A 21,808-nucleotide genomic window follows, 5' to 3' on the forward strand; every position below is an offset into this window, starting at 1 on the left:
TTGTCAGTTTAGATAAAGGGACAGAGCGCTGTATGCTGCTATTTTAGGGACAGCTCAGCCAGATTAGTCTTTCTTCATCATCATCATCATCATCATCATTAGCTGTTACTATCAGGTCCACAAAAGAGCTGTTCCAGCTAATCGTTCCAGCCTACTCTTTTTTGCCAATTTGTATAGGGACAGGCAGGAAGCAGTGTGTCAGGCAGTGAGGATAATTTTAAAGACTTGCTGTTACTATTAGTTCCACAAAGGTTCTTTTCAGGACTGGTATCAGTGGTACGGTAATAGGCTTGTACACGTATAATATTCTTTCTTCCAAATATAGAAAGAATATTATACTTGACTGCTGCCCTTCTGCTGCAGTCTGCTAATCATTCACAACTCACTTGTTCCACAAAGCTCTTTATCAGGACTGGTAACTTGGTCTGTCTAGGGTGCTACGGTACATAGGCTTGGGTGCGGTACAGTCTGCTGTTCTGTAAGGACCGCTATCGGTCCACAATACATAGGGTTGCCGTGCACTACTGCTGACCGCTGCCCTATACTGCAGCAGTCCTTCAGCGGTATAGGGACTGACGCACAGTCTGCTAAACACTAATACACAACCTGCTTGGTCCACAAAAGTTCTTATAAGGACTGGTAACTTGGTATAGGGTGCTACGGTACATAGGCCTGAGTGCGTTACAGTCTGCTGTTCTGTAAGGACCGCTATCGGTCCACAATACATAGGGTTGACGTGCACTACTGCTGACCGCTGCCCTATACTGCAGCAGTCCTTCAGCGGTATAGGGACTGACGCACAGTCTGCTAAACACTAACACACAACCTGCTTGGTCCACAAAAGTTCTTATAAGGACTGGTAACTTGGTATAGGGTGCTACGGTACATAGGCCTGAGTGCAGTACAGTCTGCTGTTCTGTAAGGACTGCTATCGGTCCACAATACATAGGGTTGCCGTGCACTACTGCTGACCGCTGCCCTATACTGCAGCAGTCCTTCAGCGGTATAGGGACTGACGCACAGTCTGCTAAACACTAATACACAACCTGCTTGGTCCACAAAAGTTCTTATAAGGACTGGTAACTTGGTATAGGGTGCTACGGTACATAGGCCTGAGTGCAGTACAGTCTGCTGTTCTGTAAGGACCGCTATCGGTCCACAATACATAGGGTTGCCGTGCACTACTGCTGACCGCTGCCCTATACTGCAGCAGTCCTTCATTGGTATAGGGACTGACGTACAGTCTGCTAATCACTAACACACAACCTGCTTGGTCCACAAAAGTTCTTATAAGGACTGGTAACTTGGTATAGGGTGCTACGGTACATAGGCCTGAGTGCGTTACAGTCTGCTGTTCTGTAAGGACCGCTATCGGTCCACAATACATAGGGTTGACGTGCACTACTGCTGACCGCTGCCCTATACTGCAGCAGTCCTTCAGCGGTATAGGGACTGACGCACAGTCTGCTAAACACTAACACACAACCTGCTTGGTCCACAAAAGTTCTTATAAGGACTGGTAACTTGGTATAGGGTGCTACGGTACATAGGCCTGAGTGCGTTACAGTCTGCTGTTCTGTAAGGACCGCTATCGGTCCACAATACATAGGGTTGACGTGCACTACTGCTGACCGCTGCCCTATACTGCAGCAGTCCTTCAGCGGTATAGGGACTGACGCACAGTCTGCTAAACACTAACACACAACCTGCTTGGTCCACAAAAGTTCTTATAAGGACTGGTAACTTGGTATAGGGTGCTACGGTACATAGGCCTGAGTGCAGTACAGTCTGCTGTTCTGTAAGGACTGCTATCGGTCCACAATACATAGGGTTGCCGTGCACTACTGCTGACCGCTGCCCTATACTGCAGCAGTCCTTCAGCGGTATAGGGACTGACGCACAGTCTGCTAAACACTAATACACAACCTGCTTGGTCCACAAAAGTTCTTATAAGGACTGGTAACTTGGTATAGGGTGCTACGGTACATAGGCCTGAGTGCAGTACAGTCTGCTGTTCTGTAAGGACCGCTATCGGTCCACAATACATAGGGTTGCCGTGCACTACTGCTGACCGCTGCCCTATACTGCAGCAGTCCTTCATTGGTATAGGGACTGACGTACAGTCTGCTAATCACTAACACACAACCTGCTTGGTCCACAAAAGTTCTTATAAGGACTGGTAACTTGGTATAGGGTGCTACGGTACATAGGCCTGAGTGCGTTACAGTCTGCTGTTCTGTAAGGACCGCTATCGGTCCACAATACATAGGGTTGCCGTGCACTACTGCTGACCGCTGCCCTATACTGCAGCAGTCCTTCAGCGGTATAGGGACTGACGCACAGTCTGCTAAACACTAACACACAACCTGCTTGGTCCACAAAAGTTTTTATAAGGACTGGTAACTTGGTATAGGGTGCTACGGTACATAGGCCTGAGTGCAGTACAGTCTGCTGTTCTGTAAGGACCGCTATCGGTCCACAATACATAGGGTTGACGTGCACTACTGCTGACCGCTGCCCTATACTGCAGCAGTCCTTCAGCGGTATAGGGACTAAGAGTTTTGTCACAGGGTGATTTAAAAAATGACAGGCAGAGGAAGAGGCAGGCCCTTCCGCAGGGGTGGTAGGGGTAGGGCAGGAGCAACAGCCTTGAGCCAAAGTGGGAAGTTGCAGAAGGTGCGTTCAATTACTTTAAAGGACGCACCAGACTTGGTTGAGTGGCTCACTCAGCCTTATTCTTCTGCACCCTCCTCATCCTCTCGATCTGCACCCTCTTCTTCACTCTCTGCTATGTGCACCCCCAAAGACACTACCACCAACAACACCACCACCACCACATACCTTCCGCTTGAGTGCAAATGGGGGCCTTCATGCTCCAGTGTTTTAATAGGGACCCCCGTATAAAAAGCATGAGGGTCAAGGACCAGTACTGGGTGGCAACGTACTTAGATCCCCGGTACAAACACAAAATGGCGGAAATGTTACCGCCGTCGCAGAGGGCTGTCAGAATGCAGCACTTCCAGGCCTTGCTTCGAGAAATGCTGCATTCTGCTTTTGCGTGCGCTGGCAGAGGAGCAATTCCCACTCCCAGAGAAGGATTTGCGGGTACCAATCCAACAGCGCCTGCAAGAAGAGGCCGGTTTGAAGATGTGTTGGTGACTTCGGATATGAGGTCATTCTTTCAGCCGACCCATCGACAGGTGTCATCCGGATCCAGCATCAGGGAACGCCTAGACCGTCAGGTGTCCGACTACATTGGGTTAACGGCCGATGTGGACGCTCTGAGGAGTGATGAACCCCTAGACTACTGGGTGGGCAGGCTTGACCTCTGGCCAGAGCTTGCCCAATTTGCAATCGAACTGTTGGCTTGCCCCTCATCCAGTGTCCTGTCCGAAAGGACGTTCAGCGCAGCAGGGGGGATTGTGACCGATAAGCGTACTCGCCTAGCTCACGACAGTGTTAACTACCTCACATTTCTAAAAATGAATGAGGCATGGATCTCGGAGGAATTCAACACATGTGATCAGTAGACCATGTATATGTCTATAAACAATTTTTGGAATCAAGCACACAGACCTTCTTAATTCATTTGGCTCACTTCCCTGACCCAAAAAAGCACACCGTACTATATGCCCCTACCCTCCTCTTTGAAGAGGTTGAGCGGTGTCATATTTCTACTGGGGCTGCTTATTATGAGGGGTTCCCACCATCCCTGTGCTGTGCTGACTTCCTCCTGGGTGTTCTTATTATGAGGGGCTCCCACCATCCCTGTGCTGTGCTGACTTCCTCCTGGGGGTTCTTATTATGAGGGGATCACACCATCCCTGTGCTGTGCTGACTTCCTCCTGGGGCTGCTTACGGTGCTGCTGTCAGCGCTGTATGTCACGGAGCTGCTGTCAGCGCTGTATGTCACGGAGCTGCTGTCAGCGCTGTATGTCACGGAGCTGCTGTCAGCGCTGTATGTCACGGAGCTGCTGTCAGCGCTGTATGTCACGGAGCTGCTGTCAGCGCTGTATGTCACAGAGCTGCTGTCAGCGCTGTATGTCACGGAGCTGCTGTCAGCGCTGTATGTCACGGAGCTGCTGTCAGCGCTGTATGTCACGGTGCTGCTGTCAGCGCTGTATGTCACGGAGCTGCTGTCAGCGCTGTATGTCACGGAGCTGCTGTCAGTGCTGTATGTCACGGAGCTGCTGTCAGCGCTGTATGTCACGGAGCTGCTGTCAGCGCTGTATGTCACGGAGCTGCTGTCAGCGCTGTATGTCACGGTGCTGCTGTCAGCGCTGTATGTCACGGAGCTGCTGTCAGCGCTGTATGTCACGGAGCTGCTGTCAGTGCTGTATGTCACGGAGCTGCTGTCAGCGCTGTATGTCACGGAGCTGCTGTCAGCGCTGTATGTCACGGAGCTGCTGTCAGCGCTGTATGTCACGGTGCTGCTGTCAGCGCTGTATGTCACGGAGCTGCTGTCAGCGCTGTATGTCACGGAGCTGCTGTCAGCGCTGTATGTCACGGAGCTGCTGTCAGCGCTGTATGTCACGGAGCTGCTGTCAGCGCTGTATGTCACGGAGCTGCTGTCAGCGCTGTATGTCACGGTGCTGATGTCAGTGCTCTGTATTACGGTGCTGCTGTCAGTGCTCTGTATCTCCTGCACCCTCTTGTTTGCCTACCCTGGTCCCTGACCTTCCCTCTCCTCCATTGCCTTCATTAGCTCCATAGTCCTGAATTGTCAGAACAATTTCCCAAATAAAAAAAAAATGCTTGTAGTTATCGATCCCAAATTCACCTCATACATGTATTATGCTATTGTCCAGGTGGTGGGACTACGTGCTACCCCCTAATAATTACCCCGTGGCCGCAAATTCGACCTAAAGGTTTGCGAAATTCGCCTCCCATTGAAGTCAATGGAGCCCGCGGCGAACGGTCGTTTTCGCGAACGTTTGTGGCCGTTCGCGTTTCGCGTTCGCGAAACGTCCCGTCGGAAGTTCGTCCATCACTACTCCTTTCCCTTCAGCTTGACACATGGACCGTGTCATCAGTCACAAGCAGTTATGGTTGTCCTAGTAAATGAGCGTGGGATAGAGCCAGGGTTCTCCACAGTTGTTGTTTTTTTATAACATACCACTTCTTGTTTTACCTGTTACCAAAGGTGTTAACAAAAGCTGAACATCCCTTCCAGAGATTACAAAAAGTTTTATCCAGATGCTCAAGTCAGGATCTTACGAGTATGCAGTTTGTCTGTATGGACATGTTTTCTGGATGTCCAGTGGCAAATTCTACTGAAAAGGCCACAGTAAAAAGTGTTATCAGAAGTAGTTTGTAAGTACAGAGTGCAGAATCTACAGAGAGTAACAGAGGAAATCATTTTTATAGAAGAGTCCTTACTAGAAGTTTTGAGGTTTTATTTTTAGACCCTCTACTGTCTACAATGTAGTGGACAAAGTAGAGTAAGCAACTAGTGAATGTGTTCTTATATTTTATCAAGCCCGTAGGGGGATGTTGGACTCTCTCCCTATGGGATTTGGTTTGGGAGTGTGTTACTTACTTGCTTATATTTTGTCTCTGCAGCTAAAGTCCTCCATTTGGACCTCACATAGAATGTTACTGATCTTTTAAGGTTTTTGACAAACTCATTTATGTGTTTTCTTCCCAATTCCAGATCCTAAAAGTTTGTAAGGATCTAAAACTAAAGCCAGGTGACTTGTGGATTTTTAGGAGACATTTATATATAAGGAAATGTTTGGCGACTCAATACAGCATCTATTTAATGTACAGTTTTGCAAAACTTGAAGGAAATGTCACCTGGATCCACACCAGACACGGTAAAAATTACTAAATGAAACTAAATGTTTCATTTGTTTCCCTCTTGCGATCACGGTCTATGGTACTTTTTGATTCAATTACTTTCGATGTAAGGGATATATATATTTGAAAAGTAGTTTAGCCATGTTGAAGTCATATTTGTCTTTTGTAGACATGTGCAGAGTAAAATATTTCGTTTCGGAATTTCGTTTTCGTCTGAAAACTTAATTTATTTAGTTACTCCCGAAATTCGTTTTTATTTATTTCATTTTTCGTTCAAAAATTGCATTCGTCCGAAAATCCACATGAATCACGGTCGAATCTGTCTTTGAAGGCTTATGGTGTCTGTCGAATGTATAAAGAAGATTCGACGGAGCTAGTATATAGCATACTTTAGAACCCTATTAAAGTCTATGGGACTCCAACGTTCAAAATCTAAAGTGCTCATTTTAAAGGCTAATTTGCAAGTTACTGTCCTAAAAAGTGTTTGGGGACCTGGGTCCTGCCCCAGGGGACATGTATCAATGCAAAAAAAAGTTTTAAAAACGGCCGTTTTTTCGGGAGCAGTGATTTTAATAATGATTAAAGTGAAACAATAAAAGTGTAATATTCCTTTAAATTTCGTAGGGGGGGGTTGTCTATAGTATGCCTGTGAAGGGGCGCATGTTTCCCGTGCTTAGAATTGTCCCTGCACAAAGTGTCATTTATGCAGGAAAAAAAGTCCTTTAAAATCACTCGCAGCTATTATGAATTGTCGGCTCCCGTAATACAGAGAACACTCATTGAAAGTCATTGATAAAAAAATAAATAAATAAATAAAAAAAAAAAGCGTGGGGGTCCCCCAAATTCAATTACCAGGCCCTTCAGGTCTGGTATGGATATTAAGGGGAACCCTGCCTCAAATTTAAGAAAAAATTTGACGTGGGGTTCCCCCTAAATATCCATAACCAGACCCTTCAGGTCTGGTATGGATATTAAGGGGAACCCCGCGTCAAATGTAAAAAAAAATTGACGTGGGGTTCCCCCTAAAAATCCATACCAGACCCTTTATCCGAGCACGCAACCTGGCAGGCCGCAGGAAAAGAGGGGGGGACGAGAGAGCGGCCCCCCCTCCCTCCTGAACCGTACCAGGCCACATGCCCTCAACATTGGGAGGATGCTTTGGGGGTCTGTGACCCCTCAAAGCACCTTGTCCCCATGTTGATGAGGACAAGGGCCTCATCCCCACAACCCTGGCCGGTGGTTGTGGAGGTCTGCGGGCGGGGGGCTTATCAGAATCTGGAAGCCCCCTTTAATAAGGGGACCCCCAGATCCCGGCCCCCCCCCTGTTTGAAATGGTAAGGGGGTACAAAAGTACCCCTACCATTTCACAAAGAAAGTGTAAAAAATGTTTAAATAAAACAAACACACTTTTGAAAAATTCCTTTATTAAAAATAAAAAAATAAAAAAAAGATTCCAGCGGCGGTAATCCACTCTTGCTATCCATCGACGGACGGTCATATCTCCAGCGATGTCTCATGTCATCCAGCGCAGCGCAGCATCCTTCTTCTGTCTCCGTGGAGGAGACACTACAGACATTCCGGCGGCTGACGTTTGTTATATACGGAGGGCGGGGCCACCCGTCACCTGACCCCGCCCCCCTCTGACGCAAGGGGAAACCCGGGGTTCCCCGTGACGTAGGGGTGACCCCGCCCCCCTCTGATGTAACGGAAACCTGCCTGTGTTACATCAGAGGGGTGCGGGTCACCCCTACGTCACAGGGAACCCCGGGTTTCCCCTTGCGTCAGAGGGGGGCGGGGTCAGGTGACGGGTGGCCCCGCCCTCCGTATATAACAAACGTCAGCCGCCGGAATGCCTGTAGTGTCTCCTCCACGGAGACAGAAGAAGGATGCTGCGCTGCGCTGGATGATATTAGACATCGCTGGAGAGATGACCGTCCGTCGATGGATAGCAAGAGTGGATTACCGCCGCTGGAATCTTTTTTTTATTTTTAATAAAGGAATTTTTCAAAAGTGTGTTTGTTTTATTTAAACATTTTTTACACTTTCTTTGTGAAATGGTAGGGGTACTTTTGTACCCCCTTACCATTTCAAACAGGGGGGGGGCCGGGATCTGGGGGTCCCCTTATTAAAGGGGGCTTCCAGATTCTGATAAGCCCCCCGCCCGCAGACCTCCACAACCACCGGCCAGGGTTGTGGGGATGAGGCCCTTGTCCTCATCAACATGGGGACAAGGTGCTTTGAGGGGTCACAGACCCCCAAAGCATCCTCCCAATGTTGAGGGCATGTGGCCTGGTACGGTTCAGGAGGGAGGGGGGGGCGCTCTCTTGTCCCCCCCTCTTTTCCTGCGGCCTGCCAGGTTGCGTGCTCGGATAAAGGGTCTGGTATGGATTTTTAGGGGGAACCCCACGTCAATTTTTTTTTGAATTTGACGCGGGGTTCCCCTTAATATCCATACCAGACCTGAAGGGTCTGGTTATGGATATTTAGGGGGAACCCCACGTCAAATTTTTTCTTAAATTTGAGGCAGGGTTCCCCTTAATATCCATACCAGACCTGAAGGGCCTGGTAATTGAATTTGGGGGACCCCCACGCTTTTTTTTTTTTATTTATTTATTTATTTTTTATCAATGACTTTCAATGAGTGTTCTCTGTATTACGGAGCCGACAATTCATTATAGCTGCGAGTGATTTTAAAGGACTTTTTTTCCTGCATAAATGACACTTTGTGCAGGGACAATTCTAAGCACGGGAAACATGCGCCCCTTCACAGGCATACTATAGACAACCCCCCCCTACGAAATTTAAAGGAATATTACACTTTTATTGTTTCACTTTAATCATTATTAAAATCACTGCTCCCGAAAAAACGGCCGTTTTTAAAACTTTTTTTTGCATTGATACATGTCCCCTGGGGCAGGACCCGGGTCCCCAAACACTTTTTAGGACAGTATCTTGCAGAATCTTTTCTCTCTGTCAAATCTTTTTTCTCTGTCGAATATTTTCTCTATATAATCTTGGACTAATAGAGGTAAGGTTAGGCACATTCGAACACAGGTTCTATAGACACAGATTGTTGTCAGAGTCATGTCGAATCTCCTATTCTATATCGAACTGTTGTAACAATGAAAACGAAAATAAAGCATTTATTTATGTCGGATCTTTCGTTTTTCGGATTTTGTGCTTTCGTTATCGTTTGTCAAAACGAAAACGAAAATAGCTGAAATTCGGACGAAAATGCATTCGGACGAAAACGAATGCACATGTCTAGTCTTTTGTACCTCTTCCATTTTATGTAGAATTGTCTGTGTTTACATATGCTGATAAGTCAGCATACCAGCAATTAAGCTAGAAGGCCATTCTGTCCACAGGAATGTACAGCCAGTACTCTGTAAATATGTCTTATCAATCATTTGTTTTTCACAATGAAAAGTCATTTTGTAATGAAAAAAGCTGCTCAGCTATTATTTTCTCCACAATGAAGTTTTTTCCTCTTTGGCCAGGACTACCTCCACCTAAGTGTGTGGAGGTTCCAGATTAAAAGTGATAGCAGGTATGGTTAGTGATCAAAATATTGATCAAAAGAGAGGCGACTGTAATGGAAATTTGTAAGTTCTGTATATAATTGTATTCTATTTTGTATTTTTTGCACACTGCCCTCACTGTGCACACGGCACTAATAATGTTTTCAGTACATGTTTGCATTCTTTTGAGTCCTGATTAGATAAGCCTGCCTATGTAACGCCCCTTGTTACCATAAACGTACAATTGTGATACCTATGCAATCATGTGTAAAAAAAACATTCAATTGTGTCATAATAAGGCAGAGCAGTTGTTTGGAAAGTTGCAGAGCGTATCTTTTGTGTCTGTTCGCTACTGCAGTAGTCATTAATTTGGAACCACTAATCAATATGAAGATAGGAGTTGCCTATCTCATCTAAAAGGATGCAGACCCTGCAATTTTCCTCATTAAAACCATGCAGGTGCAGCAGCTGATTGATAATTATGAAACCACTCCCATTAGATTCACATACCACATGGACACAGACAAACATTTAGGGATTTCTTCAGAACAACAAAAGGTAGGAATCTGCAACAAACTTTAAAATATTTTAATGTACATAGTTCACCCAGAGTGGAATGTTTTTTTTCTCAACAATAGTGGGGTTACTCTTTAAACTTTTCACTACAATACTCCAGTAGATATTTTTACTAGTTTATTGTGTAATCTTTAATGCTTCCTTAATTTCCTCATATTTCAGTGGCTTGCAAAAACATGTTGCATGTTGGGGGAAGGAAAAAATCTGTAAGAAAATATATTTATAACAGAAAAAAATGTAAAGCGGATGTCTAATTCAGAACTGTGGTTAAATAGATTGTTTTGTGCTGTTGTATGATTAGTTCTTCAGGGATAAACTAAATGCAGTCTTAAAAGAAAGCTTTAGCATAAGAATGCAATTGAAATTATCCTTGCATCCCGCTGCCTTGTAAACTGAAGATGTGCATACTGAAAGAGTGAATACTACTGTGTAAATAGAACTGAGGATGCAAAAAAGAGATTGCTTTTCCTAACAGAAAATAAACCAAGAACAATTGCCTCAAGCTAGTGGGGTGTATATTTGTAGATCTGTCAGATAAAGATAATACATACATAAATTGGAAAAAAAAACTTTTAATGCAAAGGTTTATAGATGAAAATAGAACAAGGTCTATACTGTGTTTGGATTATTTTCTGAAATCCTCTGGGAAATGTATAGAAATAATAAGTATTTTTTTTAGCAACTGTAACAATGATATTGTCTATAAACATGCAGGTATTTTCTGCAGATGATTATAATGTAGTCTTTTTACCTGAATACCCAATTCTCACTTCCTGGTATATATACTATTGTTGGGACATAGAATAAGGATATGCATTAAGTAGGGATGGTCCCAATGTTTGTCACGAACAGAAGTTTGACTTGAACATCGGGTGTTTGTTCACAGAACTATTGAACATACGAGGCATTCGCTTCAAATTCGAACATCGCAGAGCGCCCCATAATGCGCCTGACCTGCATGCTTTGACTAATCACAGTGCAATCTGCGGCAAGGGTACCTTTGGCCAATCTTGGCTCAGGGAGCTAAGTAAGTCCATGCCCCACACTATATAAGGCTGCTTACATGGCGGCCGTATGTAGTGCGATACATGGAGGAGATTGAGAGGACTTGAGCTAGATTAGACAGCTTAGTGTTTGATTTTTTTATTGTTTTATTTTATTTTTGTAAATATTTTATCTTTTTATGTGACCATGCTGAAGAAATTACACTTTACTACAATGTAAAGTAGTGAGTGTACAGCTTGTATAATAGTGTGAATTTGCTGTCTCCTCAAAATAACTCAATACACAGCCATTAATGTCTAAACTGCTGGCAACAAAAGTGTTTACCCCTTTAAGTGAAAATGTCGAAATTAGACCCAATTAGCCATTTTCTCTCCCCAGTGTTTTGGGACTCATTAACCCCCCTGGCGGTATTCCCGAGTCTGGCTAGGGGTGGAAGTTTTACACCAAAAGCGGGAACCCCGAGCCAGACTCGGGACCGCATCGCTGGATCAAGGAGGAGGTTTACTTACCTTCTCTCTTGGATCCAGCTATGTCTCCCCGCTGTACGAGCGGCTTGTCCTACGCACGATTCATCACTGAGCCGATCTCCGTTCCCAAGCGTTGCGACGCACAGGGACGGAGATTGGCACCAAATTCAAAAAGTGAAACACACACATTACATACAGTATAATGTAATTTACAGATTACATTGCTGTATGTAATTATTTCACATCCCCTTTGGTCTGCCCAGTGTCCTGCATGCAGTTTTATAATATAAAAACTGTTCTTTATGCCTGGAAACTGGAGATTGTCCATAGCAACCAAAACTGTCCCTTTACATCAAAAATGATTTTAGACCAGCTAGAAAACAGCAATAATAAATTAGAATCACTCACAGAATTGAGCGATAGTGATTTGTGGGGAGATCCGTCATCAAATATTGAAAAGTAATGACAGTGATAATTCTGCAACTCAGCAAATTTCAGTACTTTTGATTTGATTACATTATTGAATAATTTTTATTATTGTTATATTATTATTTGGTATAATTATTTATAGTTATTTATTATATTATAATTTATGATTTAATTTTTCAAACTTTATCATACCCAGGAGGATGTCTACTAGACTCTGGTTTGGACAGATTTAAGTGAGTTATTCCTAAGAATTACAGGACTACAATATAAAACGCCAAATATTCATGCAAAATAATTGTACCACTTTTAGCACCTAAAATCCGAAATAATCGTACCACCAGGGAGGTTAATGTTACAAGGTGTCATATATATATTGTGGTAGTACGGAATCTCCAATCCTGGGACCGGGTTTTGGGAACAGCCAGCAGTCTGGCTGGATGATTGCACAGGTGGGTCTTGGGCTTTAAACAAAGCCAACACCATGGATCTGGGCTCCACCCTCCCGAGGAGTCCAGGCGAGTAAGGGAGAAGAAGTGTGCAGGTCTGCACAGGTCGGTCTGTCAGAGCAGACAGAGGGTCCAAGCTTGTGGGCTGAAAACAAGAAGCTAGTAAAGAGTGCTGAGGTACTGGGTGTACAGGAACTCTGTTAAAGAGCCAAGAGGGCTGCAGCAGAAGTCTGAGCAGCAGTGCTGCTAAAGAGAGCCAGGTGGCTTGGCATTTTTTGGTTCTACGTACATTATTGCTGTGGAGAGCTGAGACCCCTGTGTGGGCAACTATTTTGTTATCGGACTTTTCTTTCTTTAATAAAAGTGGGCCTACAAGCCCTTAAAACGGCATATCTGGCGTGGACTCAGCTCACTGGTAAGCTCTACCTTTAAGCTAAAATAACCCCCAAATATTACAAGTGGTGTTCGAATGCGGGCAGAAGACGGTGAAATCCGGGTCCTTGCTCTACAGTAAGTTCAAGTCAGGAACTATTGGCTGTGTGTGGAAGTGCAGCCAGGCAAAAGGCATTGCATGTTGCAGGTGGTGTACCTGTGAATGAAAAGTCATTTTTTTTTTTCTCTTGCTATGAACTGTGTTTGTGTGCATGAGACAGCACAATCAGTGTGTGCAATGTGCAGGTGAGGAAAGCTTGCACAAAGAGAAAAGCAACTTGCTTTAAAAGAGACAGAGCTCTGTGGTTGGAGGGGTTGTTACCGCCCGAACGAGCCCCATACATACCTGATCAGAGTGTATCAAGGAGAAAAAGGGCTGGGGGTTGTCCCTAGCAACACTGGTGCAATGAGTGCACAGGTGACTGCTGTTATGGAGAGTCCACCAGCTTTTGAATCTGCAGTGGATTGGTGCAAACGGCATTTGGCAGCACTGAACCAAGGTACAGAGGAAAGGAAGCCAACCCTCAGTGCAAGGGGAAAGCCGCTGGATGTCCATAACTGGAAGAGGGCTGTTGTTGCCCCTGGCAAAGCTGCTGCAGTTAAAACAACAGCTATTGTGAAAGATGTGAATGTGTCACAGCATGAGATGGGATCCAGCAGAGAGAAGCCCATGCGATATGCAAGGAGAGAGGCTGATCAAAGGCTGAGGATGAGAGTGGTTGCCCATAGCAACGCAGAGGAAGCCAGTCGGGCTGTCTCTGTACCATGGGCTATGTCTAATAAGGATCGTGGAAAGCAGCTTAAGGAGGAGCCAATTTTTCATGTTGGAGGGAGCCAGCAAAGTTCTGCTGGGAGAGTGCGTTCTCCCATGGCAACCGGAGTGAAATGTATGCCTGAAAGGAGCTGCAGTAGAGGTTTGGTTCAGCGTCCCCACAAAGTGGCCTGTGCATTCCGGCCAGCTGGGAATCACCAGGAGAGAATCGCTTTGGGAAAAAATCGTCCAGTACCATGCCTGGAATGTGGCCAGCTGGGGCATGGCATGTTTTCTTGCCCTAGGTTGTGGAATACGGCTGGAGATAATGTTGCTGAGAAAGTTTTGTCTGTAGGCTCAGATTCCGGTGAAAATATGTTTGCAGTCACCCCTAGCAACAAGAAGTTTCCTGTTGTGCCTGCAGGGGGTGCTAAACGGTGGGAGATGCCTGCTGTAGTTTCATCCCATGGCCACCAGGAGGAATTGGCCAGTAAAAGTGCAGCAGAGGACTGGTGCATAAGACGACGTACTCAAATGAAGATGGTGACCCCAACTACTGCGGTGGGTAAGACTGTCTTTAATGAAATGATGGCTGGAACTGCTGATTTCATGTATAAAAGGACTGGTTACGAGACTGTCCATGATGATGTGAGAGTGACCCCAGTTAGTGGGGCCACTGAATGTGCACTTGAGAATGACTTTTCCCTATATAGTGGGAATGCAAGGGTTAAAATCCAAATAGAACCTGTGTTGATGACTAAAAGTGTTGTGTCTAATGACTATCAGGCTCAAGTTGACCATGGGCTAGGACAGCCTACAAATGCGAAAAATGCTATAAGTGTTACTGTTAATGAAAAGTTTAATGCTGTTGGGAAAACTTTTGCTCTGAAAGAACCTGGGGTTATCAAAAATGGGCCGTTGCCTGTAGCAACTGGTGGTAAGACAGCACAGTTGTCCACAGGAATCTCCAGGGAACTTCATGTGTTGGAGTCAGAGGTTGCCCTGGACAACTGCGATGTCACTCTGGTGGGACAGAATGGAACTGTACCGTGTAATAGTAATGTGTTAGTGCAAGCTGTTAGTACTAAAAATGTGCAGGTAAATGGTGGATTAACACAACCTGTGAAAAATGCAAAGGTTTGTGAGGCTTATGAAATGCAAGCTGAGAAAGGTGGTGAATATGGTGTATTGCAACCTGTGCTACCACAGTCTGACATGATTTACAATGACTGGTGTTATGAGTCTGCAACTAAGCCAGTCTGTTATGTGTCTCCTTGGGCAGAAGGATCGGTGCTGAGGAATACCGCAGAAGGGAGCGCACATACAACAGATTGGGATAGTTGGAGCAAAAATCTTATCTCCCTGATAGATAAGGCTTTTATGCACAAAGATAAGGTGGACACGGTTTCTGCTGGGGCTGCAGAACAGCCTGTACCTGAGGGCGCGGTGGCTGCTGCAGGAGTTAACCCTGGTAAGCAGGATGAACCAAATAAGGGCACAGCAGAGACATTGTCTGTGACCCACAAAACTGAGGTTGACATGGAGTGTCAACTTGACGTCACTGGTAATGTTCTGGAGCAGTTCACTGATGCTGAGCCTGAGAAGTTGGGTATGAGTCCAGCAATTGGCAGCGCTCTAGTGGAGCACCAGGCTGTGTTTACCTCCAGCCGGGAGGAGGTTCCGTTAACCATTGCAACTTTTCAAGTCTCAGCAAGTGAGTCTCAGTGTCATGAAAATTCCCAGGAAGGACTTGGGTCTGGAGTCAAGGGCCTGGTTATTAACCAAAGCATTAAAAGAGATGCTTGAACTTTGGGATGTACAGCCAATCTATACTAGTGTGTCTCCTCCACAGTCTGATGGGCTGGTACTGCGCAGTACCACTAGGTGGAGCACTGTATGGCAGGCTGTACAGAGCAAAGCAAAACAGGACAGGAATGGTTTATTCCTAAATTTGCTACTTTTGTTAAAAGTTGCCGCTACGTATGCTGCTAGATTAGATCCAGAAGAAATATTTGAGACAGACGTTGGAGAAGTTGAAAATAAGCCTAAATTGCCTGTGGCTACACCTCCTAACAGCCAGATGGGAAGCATTTCTGTTGCTATGGTCCAGTGTGGTGCTGGTCAGTTGGTGAAGGGCGTGTATACTGCACCAGTAGAAAAACCACATGAGGTGGAAGGACCATGTGTGGACCTGAAAGCAGCAGAGATCCTGACCAGGGCTCAAACAAAGGTGGTTAAAGAGACTGGGGTCCCCAGTCCAATGGTTGGTTTAGGTGACAAACCTAATAAGGTCCCCGGGACAGGGGAATGGACAAGGAGCATGGTAAAAATTGTATGTGGATCAGACGAGAGCTGGCCTGTTCCGGTGGATAAAAATACAGGTAGCATCAGAACGGGTCAAGTGGTAGGACAGCTGCCTGCAGAGTGGGTGAACCCAGGGGAGGTGGCGTCTTGTGAGGTTCCTGTGGGTGATGGCGGCCCTCCAGTATGTGTGCCCTCTGTGGACTCTACCCTAGCAAATGTTGGAAAAAAAGGCATTGGTGACATGTGCAACATTGAGAGGTCTAATGTTGGTTTGAATATGTCTGTCAATGATGAACCAAATAATGTGTTAATGGTACATGATAATGTGGTGTCCAAAGGTACAGGTAAACCTGGTAATCAATTAGTGACTGCTGAGTCAGGTACCAGAAATAAGAGGTGGGTTTCCGTTCTAAACACTATAGAAATAGGCCCCCTACAGCCTCAGAACAGTACTGCTGAGAGAGTTTTGGGGAACCCTGGGAACCTGAAGCGTGGAGGCAGAAGGGTTGGTAGGAAGACCAACGGGAACCCATTAAGATTTCAGGAAAGGAAGTGCTTATGGAAATTCACTCGGAAGAAAAGTTGGGAAGGTTGCATCAAAGCTCATAGCAGAGTGACAGTAAGGCTTAGAGGGAGACACCAAAGGAGGCATTGGGTGGAGTTCCCCGTTAGGAGAAGCGAGGTTGGACAGGAGGGTACTTCTGTAAATGGTATCTGGCACAGAGGTGCCAAAAGTAACTTGGGTGTTCCGCCCTCTGGGTCGAAACAAAGGGGGGGGGATATGTGGTAGTACGGAATCTCCAATCCTGGGACCGGGTTTTGGGAACAGCCAGCAGTCTGGCTGGATGATTGCACAGGTGGGTCTTGGGCTTAAAACAAAGCCAACACCATGGAGCTGGGCTCCACCCTCCCGAGGAGTCCAGGCGAGTAAGGGAGAAGAAGTGTGCAGGTCTGCACAGGTCGGTCTGTCAGAGCAGACAGAGGGTCCAAGCTTGTGGGCTGAAAACAAGAAGCTAGTAAAGAGTGCTGAGGTACTGGGTGTACAGGAACTCTGTTAAAGAGCCAAGAGGGCTGCAGCAGAAGTCTGAGCAGCAGTGCTGCTAAAGAGAGCCAGGTGGCTTGGCATTTTTTGGTTCTACGTACATTATTGCTGTGGAGAGCTGAGACCCCTGTGTGGGCAACTATTTTGTTATCGGACTTTTCTTTCTTTAATAAAAGTGGGCCTACAAGCCCTTAAAACGGCATATCTGGCGTGGACTCAGCTCACTGGTAAGCTCTACCTTTAAGCTAAAATAACCCCCAAATATTACAATATATATATATATATATACACACACACACACACACATACATACATAGACACACAGACACAGTATCTCACATTTTGTAAATATTTTATTATATCTTTTCATGTGACAACAATGAAGAAATTACACTTTGCTACAATGTAAAGTAGTGAGCATACAGCTTGTATAACAGTGCAAGTTTGCTGTCCACACAAAATAACTCAACACACAGCCATTAACCACTTGGGTACCGCGCTATTGCAAAATGACGGCAACAGCGCGGACCCACATTTCCGGGACTACGTCTATTGACGTCATCCCGGATACGAGCTGCCTGCGCGCCCCCTGAGGGGCGCGCGCGGCGCGCTCTGTGATCGGCGAGTCCGTGAGACTCGCCTGATCACCGATCCGTGTAAGGGGTCGATCCCGACCCCTTATCACGTGATCAGCTGTCAGCCAATGACAGCTGATCATGTGATAAAACGGAGCCGGTAATCGGCTAGTATTCCTCCTCGCGCTGACAGCGCGAGGAGAAAAAAAAAAAGCCGATCGCCGGCGGCCGTGTTCGGGACATCAGTCCCGATCACGGCCAGAAATTTAAGCGGACACCTGCCCCCTGCCAGTGCCCACCTGCCACCCGCAGTGCCATCCTGAAATAAAGTAAGTGCCCCCCTGTCAGTGCCACCCAGCAGTGCCCATAGTGCCCACAGTGCCACCCAGCAGTGCCCACAGTGCCACCCAGCAGTGCCCACAGTGCCACCCACAGTGCCACCCAGCAGTGCCACCCACAGTGCCACCCAAAATCTGCCTCAAAGGTGCTGCACCCCAGTGCCGCCCATCAGTGCCCAGCAGTGCCGCCCATCAGTGCCCAGCAGTGCCGCCCATCAGTGCCCAGCAGTGCCACCTATCAGAGCCACCTATCAGTGCCACCTATCAGTGCCCATCAGTCCCATCTATCTGTGGTACCTATCAGTGCCCATCCGTGCCACCCATCCGTGCCACTTATCCGTGCCACCCATCCGTGCCATCTTATCTGTGCCCATCTTTGCCCATCAGTGCCGCCTTATCTGTGCCCATCGGTGCCGCCTTATCTGTGCCTATTAGTGCCGCCTTAACTATGCCTATCAGTGCCCACCAATGCAGCCCATCAGTGCCCACCAATGCAGCCCATCAGTGCCCACCAATGCAGCCTATCAGTGCCGCCTAATCAGCGCACTTCAATGAAGGAGAAAAATGACCCGTTTGCAAAATTTTATAACAAACTATTAAAACATGATTTTTTTTTTTTTTTTTTGCATCTTTTTTTGTTTGTTTAGCAAAAAATAAAACTCCGAGCTGTAACTAAATACCACCAAAAGAAAGCTCTATTTGTGGGAAAAAAATGATAAAAATTTCATTTGGGTACAGTGTTGTATGACCGCGCAATTGTCATTCAAAGTGCATCAGCGCTGAAAGCTGAAAATTGGTCTGGGACTGAGGGGGGTTTAAGTGCCCAGTAAGCAAGTGGTTAATGTCTAAAAAATTGAGTATACCTCTAAGTGAAAATGTCCAATTTGTGCCCAAAGTGTCGATATTTTGTGTGGCCACCATTATTTTCCAGCACTGCCTTAACCCTCTTAGGCATGGAGTTCATCAGAGCTTCACAGGTTGCCACTGGAGTCCTCTTCCACTCCTCCACAATGACATCACAGAGCGTGTGAATGTTAGAGACCTTGCTCTCCTCCACCTTCCATTTGAGGATGCCCCACAGATGCTCAATAGGGTTTATGTCTGGAGACATGCTTGGCCAGTCCATCAGCTTCTTTAGCAAGGCAGTGGTCATCTTGGAGGTGTATTTAGGGTCGTTATCATGTTGGAATAGTGCCCTGCAGCCCATTTTCCAAAGATAGTGAGCAATGATAATGAAGAAACTATCTAGAGGCTAAACCTGAAGGTCCTTACCACATCCCAAAAAAATATTTGGAAATAGGAAGGTGCCCTAAGGGAAAGTACGGGCAAGAGACCATAAACAGGATAATCAAAAAAATACAAAAAGTATAAAAATTTAAAATTTATGAAATGTATAACAATATGGACATCTAAAAACATAAAGTGGGACTAAGATATCAATATAGAAATACAGTTTGCTCAATACTACAGTATACAGTGCATACATTTACTTTAAATCAAAATAATTAATAGACTGTAAATATTGCAGAAAAAACCCTACATGTTTTGGAAACCACAAAAAAGATTTTTTCCCTTTTTGTAGAATGTCTACTTCCTTCTCCAGGGGTTGGATAAGAGCTTGCTGATATATTTCTATCAAGAAGAGTATATATGTATGAATAACCAGGAATACTTAAACAGTATTATAACATGTAACAATTGTTTTCAGAAAGGCAGATACATGTAATATTGATACAATTAAATGCTCACAAATCACATGTTCCCTTTTAAAAAAAAGAGATGATACACAGTGTCATTCCAAAAGGATGGTCTCCCACATTCAAAAATCCACTAGGCTGTATAGCGACCATAGGGCAGGGGCAGATAAGATACTGCCCTAATCACTAGGATCATACTACCGACTGAAGTATATCACGAGTCTAGTGTTAAATGGATCTGTATAGGAAACCAGAAACATTTCCACTCCCGCAGGGCGACAAGTCAGAGCTCGCAGGCACCCCCAAGAAAAAAGGGGGGTAGCGTGCATGAAGAGCACAGATCTAGCAAATAAAAAACAACAAAAGATAGTATATATACCTATTGCATGGGTATGTGCGCATACATATCTAATAAGGTGCTCAAAAATCAGCTGTGCAGGAGTCATCTCCCAGTATGACAGCAGAAAAGTGATCAAAAGACTTCAAAAATATATAGCAAAAAGCTAGAGTTTCAACCTAGGCTGTGCAGCAATCATGTGCTGCACCTGTACTATTTAAACATCTGGGGAGTGGAGATGGACAGAAGGTGGCAGCCAATTGCAGCTCATAAAAGATAAAAAGTGTGTAAAAAAGGCACATAAGGAGCCAACAGGTGTAATGAGTTAATGCCCCGAATGTGCGGAAATCATGTCCGCACATTGGTGTCTTGTTACCGTCCATGTATTCCTACACAAAACCCTCCAACAGTGGCCCCTCAGCCGGCATGGCATCCGGTGACACCACTTTGATAACGCGATGATGTCAGATGTCAACGCAGGCCACCGACACATCAAGTGGGTTATTAATATTTGACCATAGTGTTCGTTACATGCTGCTGGAGGATGCGCAGCAATTTGAAGGCTCTGATGTTGGCTCCCAGGTTGAGGAAGGGAGTAACATGAGCCTAGAGAGAGGGGTGCCAAAGAAGGTCAAGAAACTAGCAGTTATGTTCCCCCAGCTGCAGCATACTCCCAAATTTGCTCAAGTGATGAGGAGGGAGAGGATGATGAGGTCACTGATTGTACTTGGGTGCCTGAGAGAAGAGAGGAGGAAAGTAAGGAGGAGGAGGAGGCACAACATCTAAATGGCAGGATGTCCTTCAGGGGCCAGCTTAAAGGCAACCACCCTATTCCATCACACCACAGAGATCCACACGTGCAGGGCGCTGCTGACTCCCCACTGACTTCCAAAAGTTAATTGGTGTAGGCTTTTTTCAACACGTGCAGTAGTTTGCACACTTGCTTTTTGCTATCTATGTCTGAAGCGGATCAAGCATGGCCAGAACAGCACCAGCTTGAGCACCACATGCTTGACAAGACATATAAAAACTTGTCATGCAGTCTGTTGGCAACAGCACCTGAAAGACCCATCATAAAACCACTATTATACCTCAAGTCCTCTCAAAAACCTGAACTGGGAGGAATGAAGGTATAGCAATAGGTGGCACAATTATTTGCAGCCAATCTGCTAGCAGTACAACACCCGTTAATTTCAGCAGGCAAATTTTGCTACCCCAGTTGCTGAACCGTAAAAAGAAATTCGGTCCCAGCCATCCACAAGCTCTAAATGCTAGCTTGCCCAAATTTCTAGAACTACAAATGCTGTCTTTTCATGATTTTCTGGAAAGTGCTGAACCACAATGGCAGGTTCCAAAAACATATTTCTTTTCATGTAAAGCCATTCTTGCTCTCTACCATCATGTGGAAGGCAATGTTTTGGCCTCATTGGACAGGGTGGTCAGCAGCAAGGTTCATATTACCACTGACTCATGGTTCAGCAGGCATGGTCAGAGATGTTACCTTTCCTTCACGGCACACTGGGTAACTCTGCTGGCAGCTGGGAAGGATACAGGACAGGGTTCAGTGTTAGCCCTTGTACACATGGTTGGAGATTCCGACGGAATGTGTCCTATCGGACCGTTTTTTCAGGTAATCCGACTGTGTTTGGTCTCCATCAGACTGTTTCTGTCTGAGTATCCGACGGACCAAGTTTTCCAACCTGTCCGTAAAATTTTCTGACAAAATGCTCCGATCGGACATACTCCGATCATGTGTAGCCTACTCCGACGGACAAAGTGCCACTAATGCTAAGATCAAATTCCTAGACCAAAGCTATTGGCTACTAGCCTGAACGTAGTCCCGTCATAACGAAATAACGGCATCACGTTATGTACAATCAGATTTTCCGACAACTTTGTCCGACCGTGTGTATGCAACAGTTTCGGACAAAATCCGTCGGACAAAATCCAACGGATTTGGTTGTCAGAATGTCCGACCGAGTGTACAAGGGCTTAGAGATTGTTCTACCACCATGCCTCAACAAAGCTGGTGGGGATTCTGCCACATCTGTCTGGCACCACCAACATCCAAGGCCCATTTTTTTCTGCA

Source organism: Lithobates pipiens, unplaced genomic scaffold (genome assembly GCF_037356315.1).
Source record: "Lithobates pipiens isolate NorthernLeopardFrog02 unplaced genomic scaffold, aLitPip1_a1.2 Scaffold_13, whole genome shotgun sequence".
NCBI lineage: Eukaryota > Metazoa > Chordata > Amphibia > Anura > Ranidae > Lithobates > Lithobates pipiens.